Consider the following 18,726-nt stretch of genomic DNA (forward strand, 5'->3'; position numbering starts at 1 on the left):
CCAGTGTTTGTATGACATTTTTTTAGAAAGCACTCCCAACTACGAGACTGATTGGAGAAAATGTATCGCCATTTGTAGTGATGATGCTAAAACCTATGATTGACAGTAAAAGTCGGCTCGTCGCAACATTAAAATCAATAATACCAAGTTTTTCGTGGACACACTGTGAAACGTCCCCTTTGAACAATTATACAAGACTGTGCTTAAACTGACATACAATATTTTTAGCGCAACGCAATCTGCCTTTCAAAAATCCCTGCAAAAGAATGGCCCTGAGTAACATTAAACTATACCTTTCAGAAATCACTTACCTTACAAAAATCTTCATTACTCGAACTACTGCAGTACAGCGAGAGCCAGCTAAATAAAAGATTCAAATTACGGAAGGCACTAACTACTGATAGGGATAGTTAGCAAATGAAAGATTTTAATAGAGAACAAACACTGTATTTACCTTAGTATCATCAAAAGTCATAATATATATAGCAGTTCATGACAAATTACAAAAACTCCGCCATCTCTCTCCCCACATCCACCACTGCTGGCGGCTCACCTCTAACTGCGCAACGCTACGTGCTGTTCACATCCAGCTGCCCAACACTACAATGGCGAGTATTACAACAATGCAAAGCAGCCACAGACTGCACACAGCACAGCCAGTGATTTTCATACAGAGGTGGCGTTACCAATAAAAAAACCTAAACAGCCTACTTACAACTGCTTTCTTCATCGACAAGCTCTGGCATCCACGATTTGAACTTTTGGTTTAAATGATGTGCTTAAAGGGGTCACCAAATTTGTGAAATCTACTAAAGGTAAAGAAGTGCAAAGTCGACTGTTTTGAATCATTTGTGAAGACATGGGTTCACTCCATCAAAATCTCCTTTATCACACAGTGGTCAGGTGGCTTTCCAAAGGAAAGGTGTTGACAAGAGTTCTGGAACTAACAGGTGAGTTTTTAATATTCTTAGAAGATTTTAAATCTGGATATGCGAAGCACTTTTGTGACCCTGTTTGGCTATTAAAATTAGCATTTCTCGCTGAACTTTTTAACCACCTAAATATTTTAAATGGTAGCCTCCAAGGGAAAGGAGAAAACATTACAAAGGTACAGATGAAACCAAAGGATTCCTCGCAAAACTTAGTTTGTGTTCAACGTTTTTACAGAAGAGGATGTTTGAGTCTTTTACTTGTATTCAGACTATTGTCGAAGAAATTGCAATTGACCAGTCGGTGGTTCTAAGTTCTCACATTCCTTGCACGTACAGAGCTTGCGTAATTTGGAATAGAAACTGTTAAGTTACTTTCCAGAGCTGAACTCTGGCGCTAACAACGGTCATAGATGGATAATAAATCCCATTTTAGATATGTCAGTACAACTGGCTGATGTGAGCAAAATGACGAAAGAAATGTTTATAGATTTAGCAGCTGACGGCATGCTTAAAATGGAATTAAATTCGCAAAAGTCAGACGTCTTCTGGATGAAGAGAAAAGAAGAGTATCCAAGCTGGCGAAGGAAGATTTGAAATTATTAATGCCATTCGCCACTTTCTACCTTTGTGAATTAGCGTTATCTTCAAAGGTGAACATAAAAACTAAGAATAGAAATAGATTTCAACTAGAAAATGATTTGGTGATTTGTGTCTCAAAACAGAACCACGATTTGACAAATTATTAGTAAATAAACAGGCACAGCCATCTGATTGGAACTGTTGATTTTTATTGTAGTCTAGGACCTATAACCATTGCTTACTTTCATCTGGCTAAGTGGCACCCATGGCAGAAATCGCAGGTGTTGCCTTATGAATAAAAACTGTTCAAAATAATAAAATCTTAATAAATGTCAAGTATGCTTTTTAATAATACAAATAAGACACATTAGTCATCAGCCATCAAATTGTAGTTGTGCCGATAAAGCGCTGCGAATTTGCGTATAATCGCTGGATCGTACCATTATGTTATTGACTTTACTCTTGACGGTATGGCTTATGCTCCGCGGGAAAGAAATGACAATGAAATAACAGAAAACGCGGGGGAGAAAAGAGCGTAATGTTGTACATCAGTTTTATTATTATTATTACGACGAACGAAGTACATTAGACGCTCCGACAAAGAGAACGCCGCCGACAATGCAATTCAGCTGTACTATTAGCGACACTTCTCGCATTGCAATTGTGGTACCCATACCTCCCTTAGTGTTTCCTCGATGATGTTGCCAAATTCTACGTAACGGTGTTGCAAGCAAGACTCATGTACTTCATGGCCTTGAAATACGTCTATGTGAAATCCATTTAAGATATGTTGTCGTTAACAAACACGAATTCGATAAAGCTGCGCATTAACCAATACGTAGGCAGGTGTTTCATTCAGCTAGCCGTCTTCTGTATTTATAACTCATTTTGAAAAGAAGATAAAAACAATGTCTATAGACGACTTCTTGTAAAGAAGGATGTACATTTTATAAACTGTTTTAGGATTTTTCTCGGAATGGAATGCATTATCCATTTTTAAGTGAATTCCAACAAAAAATATGTTTCGCATAACGAGTGTTTCACAACGCACGTGAGACTCAGAAGTGAATTATCCTCGTTAAACTAGATCCCACTATGTAGTCAATTTGTAATCAAGAAGACCTTATTTGAATTTCTCACAGTTACTGATTGGATCTTCTTCATTCAGTTGCCGTGCGGGATTAGCCGAGCGCTCTTTGGCGCTGCAGTCATGGACTGTGCAGCTGGTCCCGGCGGAGGTTCGAGTCCTCCTTCGGGCATGGGTGTGTGTGCTTGTCCTTAGGATAATTTAGGTTAAGTAGTGTGTAAGCTTAGGGACTGATGTCCTTAGCAGTTAGGTCCCATAAGATTTCACACACATTTAAACATTTGATTTCATTTAGTTATCAATCGGTTGCTGAAAACAGTTTTCAAGTTTTGCGTTTATCTATCGTTAACACGCTGTATTTATTATAAAACAATCTACGTTATGCCCAATTCAGAATTAAAACAAGGAATTACGTAGTTTTAATAAAAAATAAAAACCAATTTGCATAGATCTATATTTTTGTATTACAGAACCCCAGTTTTGAGACATGTAGCAGGATGGTTATTTCATTTACTTTCATTCAGTTTCAAAAGAGGACAATATTTCTTTGTAATTAATTGTGAGAATATGTAGTACATATTTTTACAAATCATGGTAATAGTTTTTTGTAAGATATTTTTCAACTCCTTTATAAAGCATTATCAACAAAACAATGATTCACTTCACGACAATCACCACAATTAACAACACGAAAGAAATGAGAAATTAAGCAGATGACCAGCAACGATGATTTTGTGGGAATCCCGATGAAGCCACAGAACTAGGAAAATAGAAACAAGGTCAACATGCAGTGTGTGAATTAAAATCTGAGTTAAGCTCAAGCATCCTAGATCAGTTTGGTAGAAATTGCCGTACTTTGTGCCTTGTCTCACTGCTGCCAATCCTAGTGATCTATTGTTTACTTCGAAGCTTGTTACTGAAATGCATTCTAGTAACCGTGGTGCCATATCTTGCAAATGAGCTGTGTGCGTGTTTTTGTATCACATTTGAACGTGAGCATCTTTTAAATGCGCTTCCATAAATTTATTGTTGTCGTTCGGTGTGATATGTTTATCACAGCAGGTGATTCGCACGTAAACTAAATTGTCAGTAATACACAAGACGTTGCCACTGCACCGCCGTTCCAGCCTGGAAGTTGATGTGGTCCTTTTCCTCTGCCTGCAAACCTCTCAGAGGTAAATACTATTTGTACAAGACTTAGTTCCATTCCGCAGAAGTGGGAAGAGATCGATAGACATCGTGTTGCTTCTCACTGATGGAAGTGTTTGGGTATCTGAACTCTTCAACAGGTTTAAATTAAATTCAAATTGATTATTATAAAAAAGTACCAGATCTGAACGTGAGTGAATCTGCAAAGTGCTTTCACAAAACCTTGTCACTTCTGTGTGACATTTATACCACAGCAGATGATCGTCATGTAATACACGTTATCAGCCTTGTTGTAACTGATTCCTCCTGCGACCTCTTTATCAAGGCTTTGCGACCCTTCATGGTGTCGCGACCCACAGGTTGAAAAATACTGGTTTAGTGGATACAGGAGGGATGAAGAGGTGCTAGTCATTCACGAAGAATTCAGATATTAATTTATTTTAGATCCAATAACAAATAGTTGTTTGCAGATGGCGCTGTCGTTTATTGACTAATAAAGTGATCAGAAGATCAAAACAAACTGCAAAACGATTTAGAAAAGATATCTGAATGGTGCGAGAAGTGGCAGTTGACGCTAAATAAAGAAAAGTGTGAGGTCTCCCACATGAGTACTAAAAGGAACTCGTCAAACTTCGGTTATACGATAAATCAGTCTAATTTAAAAACCGTAAATTCAACTAAATACCTAGGTATTACAACTACGAACAACTTAAACTGGGAGGAGCACATAGAAAATGTTGTGGGGAAGGCTAACCAAAGACTGCGTTTTATTGGCACGGCACTTAGAAAATGTAACAGACCTTCTAAGGAGACTGCCTGCACTACGCTTGTCCGTCCTCTTTTAGAATACTGCGGCGCGGTGTGGGGTCCTTACCAGATAGGACTGACAGAGTACATCGAAAAAGTTCAAAGAAAGGCAGTACGTTTTGTATTATCGCGAAATACGGGAGGGAGTGTCACAGAAATGATAGGGATTTGGGCTGGACTTCATTGAAAGAATGGCGTTTTTCGTTGCGACGGAATCTTCTCACGAAATTCCAATCACCAACTTTCTCCTCCGAATGCGAAATTTTTTGTCGACACCGACCTACATAGGGAGGAACGATCACCACGATAAAATAAGGGGAATCAGAGCTCGTACGGAAACATATATGTGTTCATTCTTTCCGCGAGCTATACGAGATTGGAATTATAGAGAATTGTGAAGTTGGTTCGGTGAACCCTCTACAAAGCACTTAAATGTGACTTGCAGAGTATCCATGTAGATGTAGTAAAAGTAATACATAAATTGGTTCCTGTAGTTGCAGCGTCGGTTGCTAACAGCTGAATACGCATATAAGGTTTATAAATCTGTCGCTCTTCAATACAATGTATGTTCATAATATGTCGAGCCCTGGTCACTACGGAAATCTGTAAACCTGATTCAACTGGGAAACACACAACAACGGCACAGTGCATGAATGTTTAATTAAGTATATCCGCCGCTGGAGCTTCGGAGAGTCAATGCTTGCATCTCATTGGCAGCTACGTATTCATCACCGCAGCACCCACATGCCGCAGTGGCGGCTATAGGAAACGGGGAGGCATAACTAGCGGTGCGCGTGTATGAAAGTGCGGCCGATACCACAGTTACCTTGCCTGCTAGGGGCCAACATCATAAATTTCAAGTGTGCTCATACTGCCAAATTATTTCTAGAATTGCCGCGAATTTGTAGTCTTTGAAATATAATCACATACCTTCTCAAGCCCTGAAGCTTCATTTCCTCTTTCCATTCTGGGTACTTCACTCTCGTTTTACTTTTTGTCGGATAGTGTCCATTTGAAGAAACTGAGAGAAGCAACAATAACCTGACTATGAACCGTTTCTATGAGACTCGTAACTCTTAGTGTAGGAGGGAACGTCGCAAATTTTTGTTTAAAGCATCGAAAAATAACGTTACATAATTAATATTGCGTCTTTTTTACTTTTGTTTTGTTTATTTTTCACGTCCGTAAGACCAAATTGAGCAGCCATTCTCCATGGTCATGGAACATGCCAGTACATAAAATTACAACAAAAAAGTAATAACAGATAAAATAAAAATTTTATGAATCCTAAAAAGACGACAGGATTTAAATTTACATTAATGAAATCAGCAATGTAACACAGGAACTAGCTTAATTTTTCAAGGGACTCCCCGAAAAAATGCAAGGAGTGACCCATGAGGAAACTCTTCAGCTGATAGATTTGAAAGGGCGTGGATTGCGGCTAAGATTTTTTAATTCGTGTGCTAGCTTATTCAAAGTGGATGCTGCACAATACTGCACAGCTTCCTGCGCCAAAAGTCAAGTGAAAGCTACTGATTCTTGTGAATAAGCTGATATTGTTAACAAGGCTGATTGGTTCATTCGGTTGGGGGGGGGGGGGAGGGGGGGATGGCCGCTCGCTGATATGAACCGCCATCCTCCGGAATGCGAGTGCAGTGTCCTAACCACTGCGCCACACCGCTCGGTTTGTTAACAAGAAACAACATTAAAGAACATACACTACTGGCCATTAAAATTGCTACACCAAGAAGAAATGCAGATGATAAACGGGTATTCATTGGACAAATATATTTTATTAGAACTGACATGTGATTACATTTTTGGGTGCATAGATCCTGAGAAATCAGTACCCAGAACAACCACCTCTGGACGTAATAACGGCCTTGATACGCCTGGGCATTGAGTCAAACAGAGCTTGGATGGCGTGTAGAGGTACAGCTGCCCATGCAGCTTCAACACGATACCACAATTCATCAACAGTAGTGACTGGTGTATTGTGACGAGCCAGTTGCTCGGCCACCAGAAAGGCCCGTACAGGACCTGCAACATGCGGTCGTGCATTATTTTGCTGAAATGTAGGGTTTCGCTGGGATCGAATGAAGCGTAGAGCCACGGGTCGTAACACATCTGAAATGCAACGTCCACTGTTCAAAGTGCCGTCAATGCGAACAAGAGGTGACCGAGACGTGTAACAAATGGCACCCCATACCATCACGCCGGGTGATACGCCAGTATGGCGATGACGAATACACGCTTCCAATGTGCGTTCACCGCGATGTAGCCAAACACGGATGCGACCATCATGATTCTGTAAAGAGAACCTGGATTCATCCGAAAAAATGACGTTTTGCCATTCGTGCACCCAGGTTCGTTGTTGAGTACACCATCGCAGGCGCTCCTGTCTGTGATGCAGCGTCAAGGGTAATCGGAGCCATGGTCTCCGAGCTGATAGTCCATGCTGCCGCAAACGTCGTCGAATTGTTCGTGCAGACGGTTGTCGTCTTGCAAACGTCCCCATCTGTTGACTCAGGGATCGAGACGTGGTTGCACGATCCGCTACAGCCATGCGGATAAGATGCCTGTCATCTCGACTGCTAGTGATACGAGGCCATTGGGATCCAGGGCGGCGTTCCGTATTACCCTCCTGAACCCACCGATTCCATATTCTGCTAACAGTCATTAGATCTCGAGCAACGCGAGCAGCAATGTCGCGATAAGATAAACCGCAATCGCGATAGGGTACAATCCGACCTTTATCAAAGTCGGTAACGTGATGGTACGCATTTCTCCTACTTACACGAGGCGTGGAAACAACATTTCACAAGGTAACGCCGATCAACTGCTGTTTGTGTGTGAGAAATCGGTTGGAAACGTTCCTCATGTCAGCGCGTTGTAGGTGTCGCCACCGGCGCCAACCTTGTGTGGATGCTCTGGAAAGCTAATCATTTGCATATCACAGCATCTTCTTCCTGTCGGTTAAATTTTGCGTCTGTAGCACGTCATATTCGTGGTGTAGCAATTTTAATGGCTGGTAGTGTATATATATTGAGAGGTCAATGTCGGAATTCCCAGACTAACGTCCTGGGGTGGAAAAAGGGGTTCGTGAACTTTTATACCACTTGTTGCCCGAACCGCCTAGTTGTGCCGAAATATAGTACCATACTTCATAAGCGAATGAATATAAACAAAGGAGAGTACTTATCTTATCGAATTGTCACTTACTTCAAATCTGCTCTAATAGTAAAAACTAAGTCTTTGAACAAGATTCTGAACACGGGCTTTCCACGACAGTTTACTATCTATCTGAACAACTAGAAATTCGAACTGTTCAGTCTCATTAATCATATGCCCATTCTGTGTAATCAGAACGTTAGGTCTTATTGGATTCTGTGTTTAGAATTGTAAGAACTCGAGTCTTACTGTGAATTAGCATTAGTTTATTTTCTAAAAGCCATGAATATATATATTGAACTGCATTTTTTGAAACAGTGGCAGTGTTGTGTACAACATTCTTTACTACCAAGCTAGTGTCATTAGCAAACAGAATATTTGACAATCACCCGTAACACTAGAAGGCACATTATTTATATAAATTAGGAACAGGGGTGGGCCCAGCACTGATACCTGGGGGCACCCCTTCCCCTTCCCCCTCCTCCCCCCCCCCTTTTCACTTCTCCCATTTAACTGTTTCCCTCTCGGACCCCACATCATAGCCATTCTCAGTACCATTGAGAATAATCTTTTACTGTCTGTTCATAAAGTAAGAGGTGGACCAGTTGTGAAACAGTCCAATTTCTGGTGCAATATTTTGCATATTATATATCTGCGGTAATGGTGCACACTTAAACCTTCCCGCAACGGTAACATAGCATTCCGGTAGAATAGAAGAAGCAAAATGGCGCCGCCCACTGGTAAAGTGGAATATCCTTTTCTGCATTTGAGGAGGAACAACGATGCAACGATTCGTACAGAGCGGGTGGAACTGTACAGCAACGAGGCACCATCATACTAGGCTAGTTTGAAAAGTTCGGGGAATCAGCACCAGATATCAAAGCTAGCGCAGCGAGGTTCCCGCGTAATAATAGGTCATTTTTTTAAGAGTAAGCACGTGACACATCAGTACTCTGGGTAGAGATCTGTTGTTGTTCCCGTGCAGTGATTTATGAAGACTGAAAAAAATCGAGATTCGAGCAGTGATTAAGTACTTTGTTAAGAAAGGTATGAAACCAAAGTAAGTTCATACGATTTTTAGACCACTCTGGGAGCCTCTGCTCCTTCAGTTCAGCTTTTGCCATGTGGACAAACGAGTTTAAATTTGGTCCGAACAGCTTAGATGATGATCCGCATTGTGCTCTGCCAAGTTAGACCACTACCTCAGAAGTTATAGCAAAAGTGCATAAAATGCTCATGGAGGACCGTCGACTGAAAGCGTGAGAAATTACTGCAGTTGTGGAGATATCATCTGATCGGGAATACCACATTTCAACAGTGAAATCGGATGTGACAAAGTTGTCTGCTAGATAGGTGCCGCAACACTCAACGAAGGATCAGAAACGCTACATGATCAAAAAGTCTGAAAAATGGTTCAAATGGCTCTGAGCACTATGGGACTTAACATCTTAGGTCATCAGTCCCCCAGAACTTAGAACTGCTTAAACCTAACTAACCTAAGGACATCACACACATCCATGCCCGAGGAAGGATTCGAACCTGCGACCGTAGCAGCCCCGCGGTTCCGGACTGCAGCGCCTAGAACCGCAAGACCACCGCGGGCGGCCTCTGAAAAATGTTTGACCTGATTTCTGTGACCACAGATGAATCTTGGATTCACTACCTCAGATGCAAAAGAACAGTCAAAGCAGTGGAAACACAAAGATTTACCAACACCAAAGAAAAGAAAGGTAATGGGGCTGAAAGAAAAAGTCATGGCGCCAGTTTTCTGGGATGCGAAAGGGATTCTGCTGATAGATTTTCTTCTCACTGGTGAAACAATTACTGGATAGTGCTATTCTAATCTTCTGGACCAACTACAGCAAAAGATAGGAGGAAAAAGGCCATATTTGTCAAGGAAGAAAGTTACCTCTTATCAAGACAATGCGCAACCAACAGAACTCACAAAAACGTATGACCATCAAGGATCATACAGCGTGGTCGGGAACGACCATGGGTCGTATAGTCTGCTTCTCTTTGTTAACACTGAGCGTGGTCAGGTACGTATAGTCTGCTACCGTATACATTTCAATATGTTTGTGTAAACCATCAATTTCCAAGTTTTTCAGTAACCTTTCGATTATAATTTCTCAAAATATTCTATATTTGTGTTATGTATGCTATTGTGTTTAGGTTCTGCGCCTAGTTGCTTGCAAGTGGAAGGACTGGGGAAGGGTTCGACAGAACGTCACCCGCAGCAAAGTTTCAAAACAACATTTATTAATGTCCAAAGACATATGGTGAAACACACATACTAAAGTTAATACTCAAGATATGAAAGTTGAATAGAACCGTTAAACATTTATCAATATCAAAACGTGAATGTAATTTAACCAAACTATTTAAGCCAGTTCATTTAAAAAGGAAACATTTCATTGCTTATTAAAACGTGAACCTGGGCTGGCAAGATTAATTATATCAAAACCTGAGGTTCAATAAGTTCACCAGGGAGTTCAAAGAAACATTTACTAACACTAAAACCTAGGAATTAATAGCCTTAATACCAAAGTTATAAATTGCATGGGGGCTTAATTATTATTAAAGAATGCAAATACTTTTATGGTTTTTAATTTAGTAGCTGTATGTCCGATTACGTAGTTTCGTAAACGGTTGGCCCGGACTAGTTTTTTGTACGCAATCTGACTGCATAGAACAACAACAAAGAATGAAATGAAAATTTTCGTTAACACAATTAATTAATTAAGTCCCCAGCAACTATAAAACCTGCGAAACCAAAGCACAAGTATAACTGTTCTGTGTGTGGAAGTATGACTCAACGTACACATCTGGCACGGTTCTTCTTCAATAAGACAAGAAATTTTAAATATCATTTATACTGAAGTAATTAAAAAATAGAAATACTATAATTGCGTAAAGAAAGCAGAATTACACTCTAATACAAGAACACAAGCCAGATGCTTTGTTGACTTAACCTGTAATGACGCATTATTTAAGACATTGAGATAATAAAAAGAAAAGGAAATTTTTTTTTCTTTTACCTTCATATATTGACGAAAGGCACTCTAATCATTACAATATCTCCACACCGACTCGCTACTACCACATCTCAACAAGAACTGACTACTGCCACATCTCGACAAGCACTCTTCACTACGACATCTCAGCAAGCACTGACTACTACGAGTTCTCAACAAGCACACTGCCCTCCGCTACTTCTCAATAATCACTGCCAGCGGAGGCGGCGAAACAAGACTCTCTGGCGCTGTGGCTCAGTGTAGCCACCTTTCATATGCCCTTCCTCCACGGGCTAGAATTTGATGGTATTTTTGCCAGCATTGGTTGTGAAAATACCACCAAATTCGTCAAGAAAATACAGACAAAAATAAAAGATAATAATACGTAAATATCACATAATTAGATAAAATTTTGGCTTTGCACTGACCTTTCAGTAACATAATTTATAAAATACAGTAGGCAATACAAATTCTTTCATACATGTGGCTTTACATAATAGTTTACACAATAAACAAAAAATCAGTTTATACATATGTCCACATAAGATGCTTTTCATGATTAAAAAAAAAAAACAAGTAGTTGATAGTTCCAGCAGTAGCACCCAGCAATGGTCAACAGGTGCAAATACCAACAAGTGACATCATTTTAGTAAAAGCAGTTGCATCTGTGGCACCCAGTAATGTTGAACAGGTGCAGACAGCAACAAGTGACATCACTCAGCAGAAACAGTTCCATTAGTGGCACCCAGCAATGTTGAACAGCTGCAGACACCAACAAGTGACATCATTTCTGTAGAAGCAGTCCATCAGTGGCACCCAGTAATGTTGAGCAGGTGCAGACACCAACAAGTGACATTATCTCAGTAGAAGCAGTTCATCAGTGGCACCTAGCAATGTTGAACAGGTGCAGACACCAACAAGTGACATTATTTCAGTAGAAGCAGTTCCATCTGTGGCACCCAGCAATGTTGAACAGGTGTAGACACCAACAAGTGACATCATTTCAGTAGAAGCAGTCCATCAGTGACACCCAGTTATGTTGAACAGGTGTAGACACCAACAAGTGACATCATTCAGCAGAAGCAGTTCCATTAGTGGCACCCAGCAATGTTGAACAGGTACACACAGCAACAAGTCACATTTCTCAGCAGAAGCAGTTCCATTAGTGGCACCCAGCAATGTTGAACAGGTGCAGACACCAACAAGTGACTTCATTTCAGTAGAAGCAGTTCCATCTGTGGCACCCAGTAATGTTGAGCAGGTCCAGAGAGCAGTCCATAATATTCACTATCACTGATCACACTGTTCATCATAGTTTATAAGCAGAAATTAAACATGTCCTAGTGGCACCAATCATGTAGAAAAAGTACAAGTAACAGTCCATAATATTCACTATCCTAATCACACAGTTCATCAGCAGAATTTAATCATTACTAAGTGGCACCCATTATGTTGAAAAAGTGCAGGTAACAGTCCATAATATCCACTATCACTAACCAGACAGTTCAGGCATGAACAATAGTTTGAATGCACATACAAATGCTTTTACAAAATTATTCTCAATGCTCTTACACTAAACATACAAATTCTAACAAACACACAAATGATATCAGATAATTGTCATATTAACTATTACAAATACTCAAATATCAGTAAACCTATAATATTTATGGGTGTCAGTGCAAGCCACTACAAACAAATGAAGTAATATTTAAGAGATAGTTGGGTAGGATTAGGAAAGGAAAATACACAAGACACACTCACTCATCTTTCATCCACATTAAGTACTACTGTGTAATTGAATAATGTTAACTGTGTAAATGCAATTCTGTCAAAATTTGATGTTCATCATGTGTATCAAGTAGTAGTGGCAGCAATGTATAACAGTCAATAATAGTTAAGTCAACGTCATAGTCATCATGTCAAGACCAATGTTTGCCAAGCCAGATCAAAATGTACGGTTGCTGAACAACTGTCAGTGAGCCAAGATATGCAATTACTTCCTCTCTTAAAAAAAAAAAAAAAAAAAAAAAAAAAAAAATATGTACTGCTTATTGATTTAACAAAGTGTGTGTAGACAATCTTCCTTCTACTTGAGTGTTCTAGTTTGCTATCTTCATCCTCCTTGTTCCATATAGACCAACAAAAAAAAAAATATGCACCTCACTTACTTTACCTCTTATCCACCAAAACTCCAATAATCATCAGCATCACATAATCTCAATACTTCAATAATACCTCTTACGTCGATACATATAAATCTTATCATCAATATCATTTACCTTACCTCTTGTCCACAAAAACTCCAATAATCATCAACTTCATATAATCTCAATACCTCAATAATACCTCTTCAATACGTCGACACATATAAACCTTATCGCCAATATCATTTCACTTCCATAACAACTCTTTCCTCTAGTCAGTCTCCTCGAACAAGTACAGATAAAATCCTAATGCAAACCTCATCATCCCATACAATCCGAAGACACACTGTAAACACACAACCTCTGTGTAATCCATCTGACCCAAATCTTCTACTCATTATAAATTATAAGATGGATTTTGGTTACCTTGTCCATCATTAAATAAAAGAAATGCATACATGACCTCTAACAGTCTTTGTTCGAATAACTCTCAGTAATTAAGTACGATTACGGAGTGTGAATGATCATAATATTTCACAGTGTGTACACCACTTCAAGAATCATGGCAAACAGAAGCAAACATGTGGAGTATTTCTTGTGTCAAGTGTCACTTCCTATTTCAATTGCTCACGAAAAATGCAGTGTAATAACTGTCAATGGTCTAAACCTAGTTTTGGTATGTCATGTCGTTAGCTTCCTTCCTATTAGCATACATTTATACAGCTTCCATAAAACCTCCAGCTCATGTGACTTCTATGAAGTTTCTTGTACTAATGTCGTTTATGTCGAATTATAGCAGTTCACTTTCCTATCTTAAAAATATAAGGCACTGAGCGTAAGCAAAACATGCAATAGCGAGTAAATATACCAGTAGAGAACAGAATGTCAACAAGTGGATGCAGCACAATTCTTACAACGAGGCTCTGCCAAGCGAACAATCTATAATTAATACCCTAGTGTGACCTAAACTCTATGTTTGTACACAGTATATCAGCATTTCTATATACCAAATTAAAGGGTAGTTATGACAACAAAGAGAAATGTATAAATATGCAATCCATACGCATAGCAGCAAACATATATCTTACGTAATAAACAGGTCATTAGCATCATATCAGCATAAGCAAATAAATGTTCATATGTCATCTTAATAAGTAAACATAAAGGCGCAAGCTGATAAATCACAAAGTGTAACCTACATACATAATCACAGTCAGCACAATTAATCAGGTGACAATTATAATTTAAATAAATAAGCACAGCAGGCACAAAATAAAAAATATGACATCAGTGAAAAAGCATTGCAGCCAAGCGATGCATAATATATACAAGTAACAACCCTGTTCATTAATAATCATTGTCAAAATCAGTTAACGTACGCAAGCACGTCGCTTCACAAGTAATTTCATAGAACATGAAATTAGCACAAAGTATGAATCACGTAATTGCGAGCAGCAAATTACGTCTAAAGTACGTACCTAAGTGGAAATATGTTACCTGAAAAAATAAACTCAATTAATAGTTACCTTTTTAGTTTATTAGTTTCTTCTTGGAAATTACATTCTTTCTGAAATTTTCTCAATAGCAGGTCCTCTTAACGTCGGAGACACACAGAATCTACCTGAAGTTCTTAAATATTTTATAGAACCGTATCCTGAAAAATATTGAACTTTAATAACTGAATTTAGTCGGAGAAATTAGACTGTGTATTTGTTTACGGCTGTCAGTTCATTCGCACTGAGCGCTCGATCAGCTGTAGGTGCGTGACGTAGGAAGCAATTGTTTGCGGTCAACGACTGCCTTGTGCGGCGCGCAGACTTGACTGTTGCTTTGAGTATGTGCCGCCGCCAAAACACAGAGCGGTATCCTTGCATTCTCCGTGTGTTTACGTAAACTGTTGGTTTCTCGAAAGTATGTCATTCCACAAAAATTTTAACGTTTGATATATGATGTATTCCCTTAGAGCGTCGTGATTTAAGAGTTTCTACTTCAACAGTGTTATCATGAATAATTTTGCGAATTCTATATGGACCGTTATAAAGCAGAAAAATTTGCGACACAAGCCTTTTCCTTTGTGAGACAAACGATGAGACTTAATTAACACCTTCTGACCAACTGACAAAATTTTTAAACGACCAGGACGTGTTGCTGATTTCACTCTTCTAGCAGCCGCAGATGCAATATTTTGCAGAGCCAGGTTGACAACTTCAGAATGCCGCAGTTTCCGTGTAGGCGGAAAAGGAACGATTTCAGATATGCGATTTGTCGGTGCTTTGTTTTTTAATATCAGTATTGGCGGTAAAGAAGTTGAGTCATTAGGAAGTTCATTCAGAATGTTTTGAAAAATATGAAGATACTGATCCCACGTTCTGTGATTCTGATGACAATAAAGTCGACACAATTTATTGATTTCCTTCATCCATCTCTCTGAAGCGTTAGATTGAGGGTGAAAAAGTGAAATGAAAATTGGTTTAATCTTACGACGCCGTAGAGTACGAAGCCAAATTTTAGAACGAAACTGTGATCCATTATCTGATACAACCTTATCAACATGACCCACTTCCTTAAGAAAATGTTTGATGAAAGCGTTAGATACTGAACGAGCTGTTGCTTTGCGTAACGGTGTAAAACACACATATTTTGATGTCAATTCCACTGCTACGAAAATGTACGCAAAACCATTAGTAGAACGAACCACTGGACCGAACAAATCGACTGCAGCCATGTCCTTTAATTTCGCTGGAATGATAGGAAACAACGGTGCTCTGTGAGAAATTGTTGGCGGCTTAGCCTTTTGACATAGTTTGCATTCGGCCAGAACAGATCGAATACATTTTTCCATATTGCTGAAGTAGCAATTTTCCCGTAATTTATGAAAGCATTTTCTGGGACCAAGGTGTGCATAACTGAAATGCGTGTACCAAATCAGCTTATTAATCCACTCATCAGGAATACAAACTAACCAAACAGAGTTGTCGACCGATTTTCGTTTAAAAAGAACTTTCCAGATAGTTCGCAAAAACGAGGTGTGGCCAAATTGTCCAATCTAACAAGGCGTCTAAGAAAATTACAGACACCAAGGAAACTACGAACATCACGTTTTGTGGTAAGAACAGCATAATTACGAATAGTGTCTAATTTCTCTGTATCAGGGAGAATACCTTCTGTAGAAATAATGTGACCGAGAAATTTCACCTGAGAACGACCAAATTCAGATTTTTCTAAGTTCACTGTAATGCCAACGCTTGCAAAGATACTTAATAATGAATCCAAAATTTTGTTATGCTCACTCCAAGAACGCTTAGCAATAAGAATATCGTCAACATATGAAGTAATATTGTCACGAAGTAAAATTTCGTTTAAACTACGAATGAATGCTGCAGAAGATACGGTAAGTCCAAACGGTAATTTTCGAAATCACTTTTAGGTAAAATAGTCATATCCGGTTATTGTTTACTTACTCACTAGATAGATTGATAGTCGAAGAGTTGTTTTGACAGATGCAAAGAATAGTAAAAGAGTAGGCAGCGGTGCAGAAAACTAAAAGGGAAATAGCACCACTACAGCTCGGGGCCCTATTCACGCTACGGCACATATTCACTTAATGTAGTGAATCCCCTGAGGACTTTAATAGCCGCACATAATTTTCAGTTTGTGACTTAGTGGCAAATTTGGCGGAAGTGCGTACATAAATTGATCTAGCCATGAACATGGATGTATGTCATTCTTAGAATTATGAAAGATCTTAAATTTCCGAACAGTCAAAAAGTGTTTATAGTCAAAGTTTTCGCCTCGTGGCGACAAAGACCTACTGCGTCTGTCCCAGTCCGAATGTCGGTTATTGTCAAGTTCGCGCGCCTGGCGCTCTCTTGTTGCATCCCGTAAATGAAACAAATTATTTTCTTCAAACCCCTCTGGTATCTGTGATTCTAAATTTCTTTTGCTGTCTCTTCCTACAATTTCGCCTTCGATTTGTTTGACTTGCTTTCGTAATGCCTCAACTTCCCTTTTAACGCGTTCATTAAATTTTCCCTGATTTTCAACATGCCTATTTATGTTCTGATACTCTTAGGTTTCTGCAAATGGCAATGGTGCTGTATCATCTGAATCTCTGTCCCCACTTAAACTAAGACTTGTCAGTTTATCTGAAATCTCCTCAACTCTTTCCGATAAATCACCTACTTGTTCTTTCTGTTTATTTACGTCTTCTGTAAGTGTCGCGACTCGGGTTTCAGTATTAACACATTTGGTAGTTAACTGTTCATATTGTTGTGTTAGGTTATTTATTCTGTCATTTGGTATGGATTCCTCGATTCTCTCAAATATTTCTTCCTTATCGTGTGCGCGTTGTAAATTTAACTCTGAAAATTTCTGTACTATCACGCGATCTCTTTCCTCCTGCTTTCTATCCTGTTCCTTTTGTCTGATTTCTACTGCAATTAATCTATTATTGTGAGCATTCAAAATCGGTTGTACTTCTTCTCTGATTTCTTTCTTTAATTCATCTTTCATGTTTTTGAAAAATGTCCCTATTCGTGAGTCTAACCGTGTTTCCATTGTTCCCATCTCAGTTCTAATTGTTCCTATTTGTGATCCCACTGAGTCTAACCGTGTTTCCATTGTTCCCATACCAGTTGTAATTGTTCCTATCTCTGTTTTAATTGTTCCTATTTGTGATCCCAGTGAGTCTAACCGTGTTTCCATTGTTCCCCTATCTGTTTTTAATTCAGATCGTAAATTTAATATTGCACTCATCAACTGCTCCATATTAACTTGTTCGAAATTCTTTTCGCCCCTAACATTTCCCGCAAAACCAGTTTCCTTCGTCATAGCTGTAAAGCTATCTGTGTTCGATACTATTCCAGAATCTTCTATCGTTAATCTCGTATTCTGTGAATTTTCTGATTGAGAAAAATTTTGAAATGGTTCCGGACTATCTTCCCGACTTATTAAATTGTTTTCCACTTCATTATTCATGATACTGTTTTCCTCTGTTGGCGAGTTCGCCATGTTAACAATTTCGTCATTCTCACTATCCATCATTTTTGCCTTTTTCATCGATCGCGTAATCATTTACAAAACATACAAAACTCGTCACTATATGAAAATTACATACAATGACACTTTATCTCCAACAATAACATTCACACAAAATGTTTCCCTCAAACACGATTAACGAACAATTGAAATAATTGCACTAAATTGTCAAACGCGTATACAAGACAACAAATCAAATTCTGAGAAAAAATACCATTAGAAGAATGACAATTACCAAATCTACACATGCAAAATAGACTACAATTACTAAACTACAAATGACTACAACAATACTACTGTCTACTATTTTTACAATCAGAAGAATTCCAAGGGACGATCCGAAGCAGCGGTCGCCACGTGCATGGGGGCTTAATTATTATTAAAGAATGCAAATACTTTTATGGTTTTTAATTTAGTAGCTGTATGTCCGATTACGTAGTTTCGTAAACGGTTGGCCCGGACTAGTTTTTTGTACGCAATCTGACTGCATAGAACAACAACAAAGAATGAAATGAAAATTTTCGTTAACACAATTAATTAATTAAGTCCCCAGCAACTATAAAACCTGCGAAACCAAAGCACAAGTATAACAGTTCTGTGTGTGGAAGTATGACTCAACGTACACATCTGGCACGGTTCTTCTTCAATAAGACAAGAAATTTTAAATATCATTTATACTGAAGTAATTAAAAAATAGAAATACTATAATTGCGTAAGGAAAGCAGAATTACACTCTAATACAAGAACACAAGCCAGATGCTTTGTTGACTGAACCTGTAATGACGCATTATTTAAGACAATGA

The sequence above is a fragment of the Schistocerca americana genome, chromosome 5 (genome assembly GCF_021461395.2).
Source record: "Schistocerca americana isolate TAMUIC-IGC-003095 chromosome 5, iqSchAmer2.1, whole genome shotgun sequence".
In the NCBI taxonomy this organism is placed as follows: Eukaryota; Metazoa; Arthropoda; class Insecta; order Orthoptera; family Acrididae; genus Schistocerca; species Schistocerca americana.